The sequence below is a fragment of the Hyperolius riggenbachi genome, chromosome 10, assembly GCF_040937935.1.
Source record: "Hyperolius riggenbachi isolate aHypRig1 chromosome 10, aHypRig1.pri, whole genome shotgun sequence".
NCBI classification, from domain to species: domain Eukaryota; kingdom Metazoa; phylum Chordata; class Amphibia; order Anura; family Hyperoliidae; genus Hyperolius; species Hyperolius riggenbachi.
This window is the reverse complement of record NC_090655.1, coordinates 51,430,358-51,448,722: the sequence shown is the minus strand read 5'-3', so window position 1 is coordinate 51,448,722 and position 18,365 is coordinate 51,430,358. Positions and strand designations below refer to the sequence as shown.

Genomic DNA, 18,365 nt, shown 5'->3' with positions numbered 1-18,365 from the left:
TCTGTGAACCTTGCTGCATTGTGGGAAATAGCTGTGGCTGTTTCCAACTGCCAAAAAAGCATGCAGCAGCTACATCACCTGCCAACAGTAAAAATGTCACCATGTACTAAATGTCAGAATGTAAATCAGGGATTTAAAATATTTTACAATGGGCAAACACTGACTAAATCATTTATAGATAATTATTGTAAAAATGAAGCACTTTTTATTACATTATTTTCACTGGAGTTCCACTTTAAGTGTTCTCTGTAAGGCACTGAGGAAACTCTATATAAATGTGTAAAATAGATCAATAACTAGTCTCTGCAGAGTGCAGAATAGTCTCAATTGTCACCATCAAGATTTTTTTTTTTCAACCTTTAGGTTTCTTATTAAGCTTGTCAAAGGCTCTATCGCCATCTGTTGTGCTAAAGTGGTATTGGCGATGGACATAATAAAGTACAGTACTGAGTATGCAAGTTAATAACATACCAGAACTTTTTCATACTGTGAATGTCATAGTTGGTGCAGTGCGGTAAGCCGTGTTATAAAGAGTCCATTACATGCACCACTGTGATTGTGGCCTTTGGCAAGTATCACACTGCAGACGTTTTCGGATTTTTTTTCACCCACGTGCAGTTTTTAAAAACTCCCCCACGAAAACGAATTGCTCACCAAAGCACCGAGAATCAGAAAAAGACACCTCAAAAACCCAATGCGGACGGACACGCGAGCCGAACCGCAATGTGAACAAGGCCTCAGGGAGTTGCCTGCTTTTTGTCACTATGAAATTGCATGTGAAACACAAGCAATGCTCTCCTACGGACACTGCTGGTCAAGTGTTAGGCCTGGAACCCACTAGGAGCGCTTTTCTGAGCACTCTGATTTGAAAAGCTCTTGCTAATGTAATGCTATGGGTGGGATCCCACTTGAGCGATGTGATTTTATAAAAATCCCCCATAGCATTAGATTAGCAAGAGCTTTTTTCAAATCCACTAGAAGCCTTTTCTAAGCACTAGTGGTGTGAGCCCTTAACCACTTGCCGACCGCATCGCGCCAATGGGCGTGGCCGCGGCGGCATCCCCAGGACCGCCTAACGCCGATTGGCGTAAAGTCATGGGGCTTACATTTGCAAGAGATCGCGTGCAGGCTGCGCGCGCATCTCCTGCTTGGTGGGCGGATCTGCAGCAGCGCTGTACTGGGGACAGCCGTGTGACACGGCTGTCCCCCTGGGGGACAAGAAAGCAATCGGCTCTCAGGCTGAAGCCTATGACAGCCGATCGCCGTTATTGGCTGCCTGGGGGGTGGGAGGGACAGAGGGAAAAAAAATATTTAAAAATACATTACATTTAATAAAAAATAACATAACTATTTACCGGTATATAAAAAAAAAAACACTGCAGGGGTGATCAGACCCCACCAATAGAGAGCTCTGTTGGTGGGGACAAAAGGAGGGGGGAACCACTTGTGTGCTGTGTTGTGCGGCCCTGCAGCTTGGCCTTAAAGCTGCAGCGACCAATTTTTAACAAAATAGCCTGGTCACTAGGGGGGTTTAAGCCCATGGTCCTCAAGAGGTTAAAATGTGCAGGTTTTTTTCCATGTGGGGGGAAAAAGTACAGTTCCTGTGTTTTTTTTTTTTGTTTTTTTTTCCGCACACGCCAAGCGTTTCTTATTTCTGACAATCAGCTGCTGTCCTGCCATGGGCTGATGCATGTGGAAGGTGCAGAAAAAGACTCTTAACCCCCCCCCCCCCCCCCCCAAATACGAACTAATGGGATTATAAAATCATTCAGATGACCTGCATCTTATGGCTAGTACAAACCAAAAATCGCTTGCATAGTTGCCTCTGAAAACTTTTAGCGTTCGCAATGTTTCTAAGTGATTCTAGACATGTGCCTAGCGACTTTCTAGTTATGCCTAGCGATTTTTGTAGCATTTTTGCGTAATTTTTTTTTTTTTGTACAGTTTGAGCTGGAAGTAAACAGCTTTTGCAAAAAAGAAAAAAAAAAAAAAGCTTGGAAAATCGCTGTTAGGCCCCATTCACACTTACAAAACGTTTTGCAGGAGTGATTTTTTCACGCGGAAAAATCACTGAACACTGCTGCGATTTTGCCGCGATCGCGTTTAGCGCTTCTATAGCACTCAAACGCGATCGCCGGGAAATCGCCTGAAAATGATGCAGGCGACGCGTTTGCGGTTTGCATTTTTGGGCGATTTGCGGTGATTAGCGCAAGTTGCCCAAGTAAAAATGGGCCCATAGGGTTTCATTACGTTGGTGCTTTTAAAAAGTGCTCGTGTTTGAGCGTTTTGACGAAATCGCGGCACAACACTCTAGTGTGAATGGGGCCTCATAGCATTGAATCGCCTCCAAAATGCTGCAGGATCTGCGCTTGAGTTTGGGGGAAAAAAATCACAGCGCTCTGATGTGATCCATCCCTTACATTAGCCCAAGCGTTTTTTAAAGCGCTAGCGTTTTAAAATCGCTCAGATGCGCTCTTGGTTTGCACCAGCCTTTACTGTTACATTTTCAAGACAATTTTATTGTATTTTTTTAAATTGTTCCCTGAACAGCCAATGAACATGCATGTACCAGGTTTTTTTTTCCCCCCTAGCTTTTGAGATCACATGACTTCTGAAGTGATAATGGTTTGCTGGTTTGTCTTACAGATGGAGTTGTGCTAGGCTGGTTTTATACTTTGTCACCCCTTCCATGTGCAGCCCTACCTTCTGTACATTGTTACACACATGCAAGGTGTAATTTCTGTATACCTCCTCCTCTTTCATGTGCAGCATTCATGTACATAGTAACATGGGTAGTTTGGATGAAAAAAGAAATCCGTCCAACCAGAATAATACAAAAAAATTAAAAAAAAAGCATTAGGCGCCTTTCTCTCCTGCAGCCTTACAGATCCCATTTGATCCAGGGGAAGGCAAAAAAAAAAAAAAACCCTTTCACACTAGCTGCAATCCTTTTTGTTTTAGGCTTGCAATTTTCCAAAACGCACGCACAGTAAGGTTACAGTTGGAATCCTGCGTTTTTAATTGAGGCCAACATAGTGAAATTGCAAAATGTGCTTGCGTTTTTTGGTGTGAAAGAGTCCTATATGTTCAATGAAAAGAAAGCATCCAAGCCCCTTTAAATGTAGATATGACAAATTCTATATGGCAAAACCTTTTTTTCCTCCATACACAGATCATATCCCCCTTGCCGTCCTCCCGCAGTCTGCCGGTTAGCCGCGATCAGCCTCGGTAACTGGCTCAGTCAGGTCCAGCCTGGGTCTTCTGCGCACATGTTTATGGGGCTGGAGGGAGCCCTGGGTAAGTATTGATTCTTCAGATTTAATGATCTCTGCTTTACATGAATCAGGTCACCTGTTAGCTGTTTTTTTTCCTCAAGCTAAATCAACCCAGTTTGTCCAACATTTCTTGGTGAGATCTTCCATCCTTCTAAATAATTTAGTTGCCAATCTTTGGGAAGGACATGGACCTGATAGAACAGTTACATAGTGAGGTGCCCAAAACCATATTCCATACTCCAGATGTGGCCTCACAAGTGATTTATACAGAGGGAATAGTACAGTAGCATCTTGTGATTTTTATTTCCTGTTTTATGCATCCCAGAATTGTATTTGCTTTAGCTGCTGCTTGGCATTGAATACGTACAGTACAGCATTCCTTCTTATGTACAGCCCCATGGCTGGAGGCTCCCATTTTACTTGTGTTGCCTACCATTTGTAGCTTATCAGTTTCCTTTTCCATATGCAGATATTCCCTCTTCCATTTATAGCCACCCCTTGAGTAGCAGCCGCCCCAGGCCAGAGCCTACATATGCAGGGGCGTAGCAATAGGGGGTGCAGAGGTAGCGACCGCATCGGGGCCCTTGGGCCAAAGGGGCCCCGAAGAGTCCACCCTTCATCACAGTATTAGCTCTCTGTTGGTCCTGTGCTGGTAATATTCACTTCTATAGATCCTTTGAATAGCAGTAATCACTAACACACTGTTCCCCATCCCCTTCTTGTACCTCTGACACTGTGGTTGTCCTTGGCAGGTTTTGGTGGGCCGCGTCAATTGTTATGTATAGAGTGCTTAGGGGCCCCAATGTAAGACTTGCACCGGGGGCCCACAGCTCCTTAGCTACGCCACTGTACATATGCTTCTTATTGGAGGCATCTCACAATTTATTGGAGAAACCAGTAGACAAAATTGGTCACGGTTTCTGGTAAGCAAAGTCAGTTTAAAGCACACCAGAAATTAGAGGAATATGGAGACTGACATATTGTCTGAGTGTCCTGCTGATCTACTGTCTCAAATACTTTTAGCCATAGACCCTAAACAAGCGTGCAGATCAGGTGCTCTGACTGAAGTCTGAATCGCACACCTGAAATGAGCAGCTAAAACAAGCATGCAGCTAATCTGCTCAGACACTACTGCAGCCAAAGAGACTGTCAGGCAAATGGTATTGTTTAAAAGGAACTAAATATGGCAGCAACCATATGCCTTTCCCTTCAGGTGTACTTTAAAGAGACTCCGTAACAAAAAGTTCATTTGGTTTTCTTCCATCCTACAAGTTCCAAAATCTATTCTAATGTGCTCTGGCTTACTGCAGCACTTTCTACTATCACTATCTCTGTAATAAATCAACTTATCTCTCTCCTGTCAGACTTGTTGGCCTGTGTCTGGAAGGCTGCCAAGTTCTTCAGTGTTGTGGTTCTGTGATGCATCTCCCCCCTCCTGGCCCCTCTATGCACACTGCCTGTGTGTTATTTAAATTAGGGCAGCTTCTCTCTTCTCTCTTATCTTTTACAAGCTGGATAAATCCTCCTCTGAGCTGGCTGGGCTTTCACATACTGAGGAATTACATACAGGCAGAGCTGTCTGCACTCTGCAGGAAGAAACAGCCTGACACTTCAGTGAAAGATAGCTGCAGAGGGAAAGAAACACACAAATGATCTCTTGAGATTCAAAAGGAAGGCTGTATACAGCCTGCTTGTGTATGGATGTATTTTCTATGTGTGGACATACTGTACATCAACCTACTTCCTGTTTTGGTGGCCATTTTGTTTGTTTATAAACAAACTTTTAAAAACAGTTTTTAACCACTTTTAATGCGGCGAGGAGCGGCGAAATTGTGACAGAGGGTAATAGGAGATGTCCCCTAACGCACTGGTATGTTTACTTTTGTGCGATTTTAACAATACAGATTCTCTTTAAAGAAAACCTGAAATGAAAAATGATAAAATGAATTGTATGTGTAGTACAGATAATGAATAGCAAAGTCAAGTCTCATAAATGGCTAAATAACAAAATAAAAATATAACATTGCATCATATTGTCACAGTTTTAAAACCAAACTCTATTACTGCTTTCTTGTGATCTATAAAATAATGACCCTTTGAGAGACAGGTTCAGATAAGGTTTTACTGCAGGGAACTTCAATGTTTTTGTTTAATGTATAAATGCTTCAGAAAACTGGACTATCTTTGACCCAAGTTGGGTTAGATAGCTGAGAAGCTCTTGCATAGATACCGGAACTGAAGTTTTTTTTGTTTGTGTTTAACTCTTATTGTATTAGAAAACAATGAGACTCTTTTCTTTAGTACAGTGAAGAAATAGAACTTTAGTAGCAAACACACAATTCAGCACCACGGAATATGTTGGCGCTTTATAAATCAATAATAATAATTGGGTTTGCTTTAAAGGATACCAGAGCCCAAACATAGATGAGAGATGAGGGGAGCAGGCATGTATGGTCAGCTGTCCTGATGCTCATCACCTTTCTGCTCACTAGTTTAGCTGTTCTGAACTGCCCGGTCGGGAGCATTGTGGCTATCTGGCTGGGCTGCACGCATGCTGTAGCACGCAACCTCTGCTGGCACTCGTACATCAGTGCGGGACCCCATGGCCAGGACCGCTCTGCGTTTGTGTGTGATGTCGCACACAAGCACAGAGCAGTAACTGCTCACCATACAAGCCAACTACCCCCCACCCCCCACCCCCCCCCCCACCCCCAGTTTCTCATCTGTTTGGGCTCTGGTAACCTTGAAGCACTGCATTTGGAACTTTAGCCATTATCCCATCTTGTGAACGTATTGAACATAGATAATATATTTGTGTTTCTGGCTCCAGGCCTGGGGCAGAAAGCTATTTCACCTTATGTGAAGGGAACTGTAGAGAAAGGTGACTGGAAGATCCAGGTGCACAGTGCAGATACTTCATATATTTCATGCAATGTCAACTTTCAGATCATTTTCTTCTAATTGAACTGACACCGGTACATATCTGCAGGTGTTTAAAATCTTTATGTTCACCTACCTGAACAACAACAGTATTCAAGTCTCCAGCCATGTGTAAGCTAATTGCTCGACTGTGAACTCTGCTCATATCTGCACCAGTTATAAGCTCGTGTCACTGAATGCATATCCTTGCTTCTGAACACACTTTATTCTGGGCAGACATTAGTATAGTGCTTAATGTGACGAGTGCTATGGAGTACCTAGACAGAAGATGATTGGACATTTGCACATCTGTGGCCACTGCACAGTGAGTGTGTGTGCCAAACTAGGGCTGGATGGGGCCAGAGCAGGGACAAGGTCCTCCAGCACCCAAGGCTGAGACACCAAAGTGCGCCCCTCCATCCCTCCCACCCCAGCTGTCACACACTGATTGCTATTAGACTAAGAGGGCCAATGGGCCCACAACCTCCCCAACACCTTAATATCTAGTTATCTGGCTTGCAGTCACTGCTATGTATCCCCTTTTGTTATTTCTTTCTGCTTCATACACAATTATGAATGACAGCTGAATGAATTGTGCGCCCCCTCCTACACTGCGCCCTGAGGCTGGAGCCTCTCCAGCCTATGCCTCGGCCCGGCCCGGCCCTGGATGGGGCAGTCCTTTACATAACAGAGTGGCAGTGACGTCATTATACCTGCTCCCAGTGGTGATACTGTTCAGTTTTCAAGGCTGTGCAGTCATCCAGTCCCCAGGTGGCTTCAGTCCTATGTCCTGTGACAAAAGCCCCATGGTGATTGTCCACCTGAGCAGCACTTGTAAAGTATAGAGGAAGTGATGAGTACCTGTATCGCTGCCAGGAGCAGGTAATGTGTAATGCACTACTCTCAGGGCCACCCTTTCTCTGATGCCCCATGCACAATGGTGGTGTTTGGACAAAATCCCTCCCCCCCCCCCCCTTCAACAAACATTCCCTCTGGGTTTCTTATGCACGGTACGATTCTCCTCTCTGCCGTTTTTGCCACTCGATTTTGCAGTTGATTCTTTTATTCTCCGCTCCTTCTTCTTATCTTTCTCCATTCACTTCTATCTGAAAACGAGCAGCCAAAGAATAGAAAGGGAGATCGGACATGTCGGAAATTATCTATCGAACCATCTTATCAGCTAAAAAAACAAACTGTGTATTCCCAGCATTAGGGAAGAATGTGGGTTCCGCCAGTTACTATTCTCTTGTAGTGTAAGCTTCCTGAATTGTATTGTAATTTTTGTGTGTGTTTGCTTCCATTGGGTAAAGGGAGTATACTAGAGTTTTTAGAACTACAGGAAATGAAATGTAGATGTAATTTGTAAATCACTATTTTCCTCTTTGCATGAAGCTCAGACGATTTCTTGGTGACTGTGTACTTATCTTCCCTCTTTTTTTTTCTTCCTGATTTAGAGTTCAACAGTGTGCTGACCAGGAAGCTGTTATGAGGTACTGGCCATTTTTCAAAATGGTGGACGGAGAATTCCATTGATCACAGTGAACAGGACGCAGGAGAGGAGAAATAGATTGAGGAGTAGACTACATTGGAAGTAAGTATATGTATATGATTATAATCTTCAGTTCAGGTTTGCTTTAAAGAGAAACTACAACCAAGAATTGAATTTTATCCCAATCAGTAGCTGATACTCCCTTTTACATGAGAAATCTAGTCCTTTTCACAAACAGACCATCAGGGGGCTCTGTATGGCTGATATTGTGGTGAAACCCCTCCCACAAGAAACTGAGGACCATGGTCCTGGCAGTTTCCTGACTGTGAACCCTGTTGCATTGTGGGAAATAGCTGGTTTCAGCTGTTTCCAACTGCCAAAACAGCAAGCTGCAGCTACATCACCTGCCAGCAGTAAAAATGTCACCATGTGATTTATGTCAGAATGTAAATCGGGGATTTAAAAGATTTTACAATGGACAAATACTGACTAAATCATTTATACATAATTATTGCAAAAATGAAGCACTTTTTTTATTACATTATTTTCACTGGACTTCCTCTTTAAAGGACTACTATCGCAAAAAAAGTAGCCATTTAAAAATCTGACAGAACTGACAGGTTTTGGGCCAGTCCATCTTTTCATGGGGAAGTCTCAGTATTTATTTGTGTTTAACAGCATTTCCTGCACAGCAGTTTAACTGCCAAAATAGTAAGATACCAGCCAGCCTCCCTACTAACTTGCACACTATTTTGACTGTCAGACTTTGCAATTGCTGTTCAGGAAATGCTGTTGAAAATAAAGAAAACCCTGAGAATCCCCATGAGGAAATGGACTGGCCCAAAATGTTTGTTCTGTCAGATTTTAACTGCCTACTTTTTTCGTGATAATGGTCCTTTAACCACTTCAGCCTTCAGTGTATTTCACCCTATGCATCATTTCAGTGCTCCTCCCACTTTATTACTACTTATCACAACAAAATCATATATATCTTGTTTTTTCTGCCCTCAATTATGCTTTCTTTGGGTGATACATTTTGCTATGATTTTTTTTTCTAATTACATTTTACCAGGAATATTTAAGAAATAATTTTTTTCCCCTTTTTTTTTTTTCTTGTTTTCGTTCATTCTAGTTTTACAATAATACATGCTACCAAAATTTAAACCCAGGTATTTTATTTGCACAAATAAATGAAGCCACTACAGCAGTGCAAACATTTTAACTTTTTGATACTGATCTTTTGCGACAGGTTGCATGAAAAATGAATGTAAATACCAGGATGAGTGAGGAGGTGCTGTAGCTATCGGTGGGGGCTGGGTAAAGGATGCCTGACGGCTGTTTCGCACACAAACTGCACTTCTACGGAGGCTAAGTTTCGCTTTAGGGAACGTTATGGCTCATTAAAGTCAGGCAAAAGATCTCCACGCGTTATCTAACATATGTGGGAAAAACACAACGGTGATCTCACCAAACTATCTTTTGCAGGGATAAAACCGGATCAAGGGGTGGGACCATAGAAAAGGGAGGTGGGGAGGGAGGGAGGGAGGTGGGGAGGGAGGGAGGGAGGTGGGGAGGGAGGGAGGGAGGTGGGGAGGGAGGGAGGGAGGTGGGGAGGGAGGGAGGGAGGTGGGGAGGGAGGGAGGGAGGTGGGGAGGGAGGGAGGGAGGTGGGGAGGGAGGGAGGTGGGGAGGGAGGGAGGGAGGTGGGGAGGGAGGGAGGGAGGTGGGGAGGGAGGGAGGGAGGTGGGGAGGGGGGGGAGGGGGGGAGGGAGGGAGGGAGGGAGGGAGGGAGGGAGGGAGGGAGGGGGGGAGGGAGGGAGGTGGGGAGGGAGGGAGGGAGGGAGGGAGGGAGGGAGGGAGGGAGGTGGGGAGGGAGGGAGGTGGGGAGGGAGGGAGGGAGGGAGGGAGGTGGGGAGGGAGGGAGGGAGGGAGGGAGGTGGGGAGGGAGGGAGGTGGGGAGGGAGGGAGGGAGGGAGGGAGGTGGGGAGGGAGGGAGGGAGGGAGGTGGGGAGGGAGGTGGGGAGGGAGGGAGGGAGGTGGGGAGGGAGGTGGGGAGGGAGGGGGGGAGGGAGGGGGGGAGGTGGGAGGGAGGGAGGGAGGTGGGGAGGGAGGGAGGGAGGTGGGGAGGGAGGGAGGGAGGGAGGGAGGGAGGTGGGGAGGGAGGTGGGGAGGGAGGGAGGTGGGGAGGGAGGGAGGGAGGGAGGGAGGGAGGGAGGGAGGTGGGGAGGGAGGGAGGGAGGGAGGTGGGGAGGTAGGGAGGGAGGGAGGGAGGTGGGGAGGTGGGGAGGGAGGGAGGGAGGTGGGGAGGGAGGGAGGGAGGTGGGGAGGTGGGGAGGGAGGGAGGGAGGTGGGGAGGTGGGGAGGGAGGGAGGGAGGTGGGGAGGGAGGGAGGTGGGGAGGGAGGGAGGGAGGTGGGGAGGGAGGGAGGGAGGGAGGTGGGGAGGGAGGTGGGGAGGGAGGGAGGTGGGGAGGGAGGGAGGGAGGGAGGTGGGGAGGGAGGGAGGTGGGGAGGGAGGGAGGTGGGGAGGGAGGGAGGGAGGGAGGTGGGGAGGGAGGTGGGTGGGGAGGGAGGTGGGTAGGGAGGGAGGGAGGTGTGGAGGGGAGGAGGGAGGGAGGTGTGGAGGGGAGGGAGGTGGGTAGGGGAGGGAGGGAGGTGTGGAGGGGAGGGAGGGAGGTGTGGAGGGGAGGGAGGTGTGGAGGGGAGGGAGGTGTGGAGGGGAGGGAGGGAGGGTGGAGGGGAGGGAGGGAGGGAGGTGGGTGGGGAGGGAGGGAGGGAGGTGGGGAGGGAGGGAGGTGGGGAGGGAGGGAGGTGGGGAGGGAGGGAGGTGGGGAGGGAGGGAGGTGGGGAGGGAGGGAGGTGGGGAGGGAGGGAGGGGGGGAGGGAGGGAGGTGGGGAGGGAGGGAGGGAGGGAGGTGGGAGGGAGGGAGGTGGGGGGGGAGGGAGGGAGGTGGGGAGGGAGGGAGGGAGGTGGGGAGGGAGGGAGGGAGGTGGGGAGGTGGGGAGGGAGGGAGGTGGGGAGGGAGGAAGGTGGGGAGGGAGGGAGGTGGGGAGGGAGGTGGGGAGGGAGGGAGGGAGGGGTGGGGAGGGAGGGAGGGGGGGTGGGGAGGGAGGGAGGGGGGTAGGGAGGGAGGGAGGTGTGGAGGGGAGGGAGGTGTGGAGGGGAGGGAGGTGGGTAGGGGAGGGAGGGAGGTGTGGAGGGGAGGGAGGTGTGGAGGGGAGGGAGGGAGGGAGGTGTGGAGGGGAGGGAGGTGTGGAGGGGAGGGAGGTGTGGAGGGAGGGAGGTGTGGAGGGGAGGGAGGTGTGGAGGGGAGGGAGGTGGGTAGGGGAGGGAGGGAGGTGTGGAGGGAGGGAGGTGTGGAGGGGAGGGAGGGAGGGAGGTGTGGTGGGGAGGGAGGTGTGGAGGGGAGGGAGGTGTGGAGGGGAGGGAGGGAGGGTGGAGGGAGGTGGGTAGGGGAGGGAGGGAGGGAGGGAGGTGGGTAGGGGAGGGTGGGAGGTGGGTAGGGGAGGGAGGGAGGGAGGGTGGGAGGTGGGTTGGGAGGGAGGGAGGAGGTGGGGGGGGAGGGAGGGAGGGAGGTGGGGGGGAGGGAGGGAGGTGGGGGGGGGGAAGGAGGGAGGGTGGTGGGGAGGGAGGGAGGTGGGGAGGGAGGGAGGGAGGGAGGTAGGTGGGGAGGGAGGTGGGGGGGGAGGGAGGTGGGGGAGGGAGGTGGGGGGGAGGAGGGGAGGGGGGGTGGGGTGGGGGGAGGGAGGTGGGAGGGAGGTGGGGGGGGAGGTGGGGGGGTGGGAGGTGGGGGAGGGAGGAGGGGAGGGAGGGAGGTAGGTGGGGAGGGAGGTGGAGGGGGAGGGAGGTGGGGGAGGGAGGAGGGGTGGAGGGAAGGGAGGAGGGGAGGGAGGAAGGGAGGTGGGGGGGGAGGGAGGTGGGTAGGGGAGGGAGGGAGGTGGGTAAGGGAGGGAGGTGGGTAAGGGGGGAGGTGGGTAGGGGAGGGTGGTGGGTGGGTAGGGGAGGGAGGTGGGTGGGTAGGGGGGAGGGGGTGGGTGGGTAGGGGAGGGTGGGTGGGAGGGAGGTGGGTGGGTAGGGGAGGGAGGGAGGGAGGTAAGGGGAGGGAGGGAGGGAGGGAGGTGGGTAGGGGAGGGAGGGAGGTGGGTAGGGGAGGGAGGGAGGGAGGGGGGTGGGTGGGTAGGGGAGGGAGGGAGGTGGGTAGGGGAGGGAGGTGGGTGAGGGAGGGAGGGAGGTGGGTAGGGGAGGGAGGTGGGGTGGGGAGGGAGGGAGGTGGGGAGGTAGGTGGGGTGGGGAGGTAGGGAGGGAGGTGGGGTGGGGAGGGAGGTGGGGTGGGGAGGGAGGGAGGGAGGTGGGGTGGGGAGGGAGGTGGGTAGGGGAGGGAGGGAGGGAGGTGGGTAGGGGAGGGGGGGAGGGAGGTGGGTAGGGGAGGGGGGGAGGGAGGTGGGTAGGGGAGGGGGGGAGGGAGGTGGGTAGGGGAGGGAGGGAGGAGGGGAGGGAGGGAGGTAGGAGGGGTGGGGTGGGGAGGGAGGTGGGTGGGGAGGGAGGTAGGAGGGGAGGGAGGGAGGGAGGTGGGTAGGGGAGGGAGGTGGGTAGGGGAGGGAGGGAGGTAGGAGGGGTGGGGTGGGGAGGGAGGTAGGGAGGAGGGGAGGGGAGAGAGGTGGATAGGTTGGGAGGGAGGGTGGTGGGTAGGGGGAAGCAGTAGGGGGGAGGGTGGAAGAGAGGTGGAGGGAAGGAAGTGGGTGGGATGGGGAGGAGTGGAGGTGGGGAGTGAGGTGAAGAAGGTAGGGTAGGGTGAGGGAGGGGGGAGAGGGTGGAAGGGGGGTGGAGGGAATCAAGTGGGTAGGGAGTGGAGGTGGGGAGGTGGGTAGGGAGTGGAGGTGGGGAGGAAGGTAGGGTAGGGAGGTGGGGGGGGGAGGGTGGAAGGGAGAGAAGTGGGTAGGGGGGAGGGAGGTGGGTAGAGAGACAAGAAGGGGAGGGGGAGGTGGGTGGGAGGGGGAAGGGTGGGAGGGGAAGAGGGGGAGGTGGGGAGGGAGGTGGGGGGTGTGGAGGAAGGAGGGAAGGGGGAGAAGGAGGGAAGAGGAGAGGAAGGGAGGGAGAGGAAAGGTAGGTGGTGGAGGGGAGGTAAGGGAAGGAGAGGAGGGGGGAAAAAGAGGAGCAGGAGAGAAGGAAGGGGGAGGAAGAGAGGAGGAAGAGAAGAAGGGGGGGAGGGAGGTAGGTGGGGGAAGGGAGGGAGGTATGGAGAGGAAGTGGGGGGGGAGGGTGGTAGGTAGAGAGAAGAAGAGCGATAAGGTGGAGAAAGAGGGAAGAAGTAAAGGAGGAGGAGGAGGAAGGGTAGGGAGGAGGGGGAGGGAGAGAGGAAGAAGGGTTGGGTGGAGAGGTTAGGGGTTACAGAGGGAGGAGGGGTGGTATAGGGGGTAGGGTGGGAGAGAGATTGAAATAGTAAGGTGGGTCAGAAGGTAAGGGTGGGGAGAGGGGGGGGGGAAATAAGGTAGGGAGAGAAAGAGGCAACTGGGTGAAGGGTGAAAGATAAAGGGAGGAAGGTGAAGGAAGGGGCGAGGGAGGGAGGGGGGGGGGAAGGAAAGGAAGGATGGGTGGTGATGGGAGAAGAAAGAAAGGAAGCAGAGGAGAAGGAAGGAGGTGGGAAGGGACAGATGGGCAGGGTGGATAGAAACGGAAGAGATGTGGGGAGGAGCAAAGGGAAGAGAGGAAAAAGAAGGGGATGTAGGGAGAAGAAAAGAAAGGAATGGAGAGGAGGGGGGGGGGGGGGGGGAATAAGTATGGATGAGGGAAGGGAAGATGAGGGAGAAGATATGGAGTGAAATAAGGATGGTAGCGAGGATGGTAAAGAAGACGGTGGAGAAGGAGGGTGCATGGAAGGGGGAAGGGACAATGGGTAGTTGGTACAGGGGGGAGGAGGAAGACTAAAGAAAGTGTTGTGGGGAAGTGAAAGGGGGAAATGAGGTGGTGTGGGGAATGATGTGGAAGTGGAGGGAAAGGAGGAATAGCATAAAAGGAGAGAGTAAAAAGGTATAGTAGAAAGGGGGAGGGAAAAGGGGACATCAATGAGGGAAAGGCAGAAGGAGGAGAGGTGGAAAAGGAAGGTAAGGGGAGGGGAGAATGGGAGGTGCAAAGGGAAGGAAGGGGGAGATGAGGAAAGGTACGGAAAAGGAAGTGTAATGGTAGAGGGAGGAGAGGGAAGAGTGGGGGAAAGGGAGGAATTGAGGCAAAAGGGTAGAGATGAGAGAGTAAGAGGGGGGGGGGGGGGAAGAGGGAGAGGAGTTGAGAAGGTGTCAGGAAAGGGAGAGGCAGAAGATGGGGGGTGAAGGAGGGGGTAGGGAAGGAGGTGTGGAGGAGAGAAGGAAGGGAGGAGGGAAAGGGAGGGACAGAAATAGAAAAGCAGGAGGGGTTGAATTTGGAAGAGAAGCAAGGAAGGTGGAGAAGAGAAGGTTAGGATATGGAGGGAAGAGGAGATAGGTAAGAGAGATGGGGAGGGAGTTAAAGGATAATTGAGGAAGAGGTATGTGGACGATGCCATATTGGTTTCCTTTAAAGAGAACCTAAACTGAGAAGGATATGGATTTTTCCTATTAAAATAATATCAGTTGCCTGACTCTACTGCTGATCCTGTCTCTCTAATACTTTTAGCAACAGCCCCTCAACAAGCATGCAGATCAGGTGCTCTGACTGAAGTCAGACTGGATTAGCTGCATGCTTGTTTCCAGTGCGTGATTCTGCCACTTCTGCAGCTAAAGAGATCAGCAGGACTGCCAGTCAACTATATTGCTTAAAAGGAAACATCAATATCCCTCTCAGTTTAGGTTCCCTTTAAAGTAATACCAGTTGCCTGGCTATCCTGTTGATCCTCTGCCTCTAATACTTTTAGTCACAGATCAAGTATGCAACTAATCTTTTCAGATCTGACAATGTCAGAAACATCTGATCTGCTGCATGCTTGTTCAGGGTCTATGCCTCTAATACTTTTAGCCAGAGGATCAGCAGGATAGCCAGGCAACTGGTTTTGTTTAAAAGGAAATAAAGGGTAATTTCCACATATCTCTCGCCACAGCTGACTTTTAAAGAGGGGAGGTGAGGGATGATGAGAAGGAGCTAGTGAAGTTGGGAGGGTGGGGAGATGTAAGGAAGGAGGGGGTAAGGAGAGATAGGAGGGGGGGGGGGGAGAGTAGTGGGAAAATAAGGTGGGGGGGGGGGGAAGGGGGGCAAAGAAAGGAGAGAGGGGTGATGAGGAAGGAAGAGAAAAGAAGGGTGGTAGGGCATATGGGAGGGAAGAGGGTGGAGGAGGGTTAAGTGTGTGTGTTGGGGGGAGGGGGGGTGAAAGAGGGAAGCAGGGTGGGGGATGAAGAGAAAGAGTAGAAAGTAGAAGAGGGGAGGGAAGAGGGAAGGAAAAGAGAGAAGGAAAAGTAGAAGGGGAAGAGAAGAGGGAGTTGGAAAAAGGAGAAGAGGAGGAGGAAGAGAGTGGCAATCAAGGTGGAGGGAAAGGGGTGAAGATGGAGTTAGGGGATGAGAGAGGAGAATGTGAGGTGGAAAGGGAAGAAAAAAAGGGGTAAGGTAATGGAGAAGTGGGGGGAATAAAGGGGAAAGGCAGGGAGAGAAGAGGAAAGGGCAGGGCATTGAGAGGGAAGGAGAGCATGGGGGAAGAGCTAAAGATAAGGGGAGAAATTGGGGGGGGGGAAGAGTAGAGGAGGGGAGGGAAAAGGGGGAGGAGTTGAAAAGATGGCATGAAGGGCTGGGGGGGGGGAAGAGCAAAAGAAGAGTGACTGGGCAGAGGGAGAGAAGTGGGGGAGGGAAGAGGCAGGAGGAGAGGGGTGGTGGGAAAGGAAGTCGGAAGGGAGGGGGGAGGAGGGGAGAGTGAGGATGTAAAGAATGGGGGGAGGGGTATTTAAGGCAGGGGAAGAGGTGGGGAGAGGGGCAGGGTAGAAGGGAGGTTGGGGGGGGGGGGGCATTAGAATTATTGCATTGTTCATAGGACTTGGTCTCCTCCGTTACAAGCTGCTCATGCTCAGTAAAAGCAATCACTCATCTAGATGTTCTTTCCTTCATGCATGAGTGATTTTTTTTTCTTTTTAGTACATGTACCATTACAAATAGCACTGCAGAGCACTGTAATGAGCCGAGTCCAAGAATGTGCCATCTTTAACTAGTTACTGTTTTGAGGCGGTCATAAAAAAAAATCCTAAAAGTGCTGGTGTTGGTTCTAGGACATGGGATCTACGTTCCAGATCAAAAAGCAGCATTCAACTGCCATTCACATACACAGCCCTTTGCTATAGCAACAATCCTTCAACACTCTTACAAATAATCATTCAAAAAAGTTATGCAAACAAAAAAAAATAACTTTTTACAAGTAAAATAAAGTGAATTGGAAAACAAACTTTGAGACATTAAAGGGACTCTGACCAGTACTGCGAAGTGCTTAAAGATGCATATCGTTCTGCTGTTCTGTAGCTTGTGCTCTCCTCTTTTATTTGATGCCTGAATCGCCATTCTACAACAAATTGTTTTCGTTCGATTTCAGTCATGGCTGACTATGTTAGAGATTACTCCTCTGGGGTCTGGACAGGAGTGACCCAGAAGTTCTGATAGAGAAGTGCATCACTGAATGAAGCAGGAAGAGGAAAGGACATGCATGGCCATTGAACAAGTGAAGGAAGCAGGAAGAGGACGTTACATGCATGGCCATTGCAAAAGGCTCCTCCAGAGGGGTCATAGCACAACTTTGTATGAAGGTGTCTAGCTCCATGCATTTTATAGTGGCAATACCAGGGGGAGTTTGGATAAAACAAGAGGCTTTTAAAGAGACTGAAGTCTCTTAAAAACTAGGTTTTTACTTTAAAAACCTTTTTAACTTAATTGCCCCTTCTAAAACACTGCATCCCCACGGCTGACAACACCATAAATCATCCCTAATTACCCCTGGCAAACTCCAAGACTTTCTTGGTTGTGGATTTTGCTGCTGGAGGATGCACTTCAATCAGTGCGTATCTCCACCTCTCCCAGTGAAGGAACGCAGAGGGGCGGGGAAGAGGCGGCGATCCGCGATGATGGACGCATGTAGAGGCAGAGCTGCAGCTGAAAGCTCTGCCTCAATGCGGAAGGAGCCCGGCGATGTGCTCCAGCTAATTTGGGGTGATTTATGGCATTATCAGCCGTGGGGATGCAGCGTTTTAGGAGGGGAAATTAGGTTAAAAAGGTTTTTAAAGTAAAAACCTTGTTTTTAGGTGACTTCAGAGTTTCTTTAAGTGTGCTGACACAATTGTTCGTGGGTGTGTTTAAAGGCATACCCATGAGAGGTGCTTAGAGTCCCTTTACATTTTTAACGCTGCTGAGCATAGTGGCTGGATAGTGTCATGGTTAAGGGCAGTAATTGTAGTTCACAGTTCCACTGAGGGGAGGGTAACCCTTAGAGCACAGGATCTAAGTGACCATGGATCTTCACCAGCACCCCCCTCAAGTGACAATTATCTTTGCTGCCTAGTGCCCACCAGATTGCACTCCAGGGCTCCCTAACAGTGGTCAGGAGTATATATGACACCTCAATGTGGAGGCTCAGCAGATATCCATTAGCAACCTTAATAGTAACCTCGTACTGCTTTTGAATTTAAAGCATTCCAATAATTTACAGCACATTTTTTCTACGAAGCAGAAAATATAGAAACTGAAAGCAGAAGTCTTATATTATTCTCACACTACCCTCTAGTGCAGGGGTCTCAAACTCAATTTACCTGGGGGCCACAGGAGGCAAAGTCAGGATGAGGCTGGGCCGCATAAGGAATTTCACAATCGCGGCGCACCGTGCAGCGATTGACGTCAGGAGGGGCAGAGCTGAAGCTGAAAGCTCTGCCCCTTCCAGGAAATGCCAGCAGATTGCCCCCTGGGCGATTTAGGGTCTCTGCAGCCCTCGTTTAGCGGCGGGGATGCGGCGGATTACTTGGGAGCACTGAAGCGAACTATAAGGAAGCTTTTGCCAGCGAGGGCCACAAAATATTGTATCGAGGGCCGCAAACGGCCCGCGGGCCACGAGTTTGAGACCCCTGCTCTAGTGACAAGCGGCCATAAGTAGATATAACAGCAGTACTACCGTAATTAGAAGCAGGGAAATGTAACAAATACATAAAAAAAAGCTAAAATAAATTGGCCTGGAGCACTTACAAGCTTCTAAATAAATTGGCTGCTAAAGGGTTAAAACAAGCATTGATTTAGGTAATACCTTTAAATTGTACATAGTTATTACCTGAATGAACACTTCTTGTTTGTCTGTACCTAGCATAAAGCCTGGTACAGACAGAGATTTACTGTCAGATCGATTTGCAACATGTCCGAATTGATTTCTGATGGAAGTGAATGGAAAACGATCGGAAAATATTCAGAAATCGATCGGAAATTAAATTGGACGTTGAAATAATCGATCTGACAATAAATCTGCCTAAAAATCTCAGTGTGTGTACCTAGCATTAGTCTTGAAGAAGATATATCAGCATTCAATGTATTAGCCAATGACTGTGCAGGTAAGCTCTAAAACCCCATCTACACGATCCAACATGTCCGATCGGAATTCGATTCAGTTCAATTTGCCATTGTTTTGCAATGGCAAATCGGATTGAATCCCGATCGGACATGTGGGATTTAATCGGATCGTAAATAGAATCGTATTCGAATTGCATCGTGT

The 18,365-nt window shown here is 50.3% G+C and overlaps 1 long non-coding RNA gene across 1 annotated transcript in view; it reads left to right on the top strand.

Annotated features, from left to right (window-relative positions):
* The window catches only part of LOC137535593 (uncharacterized), a 139,697-nt gene extending 123,220 nt beyond the window's left edge, over window positions 1-16,477 (top strand). Inside the window, exons 4-5 of the long non-coding RNA XR_011024415.1 lie at window positions 7,649-7,785; window positions 16,215-16,477. This is a non-coding gene — a long non-coding RNA (uncharacterized lncRNA). The remainder of the gene's footprint in view (window positions 1-7,648; window positions 7,786-16,214) is intronic.
* Window positions 16,478-18,365: the final 1,888 nt, after the last annotated feature.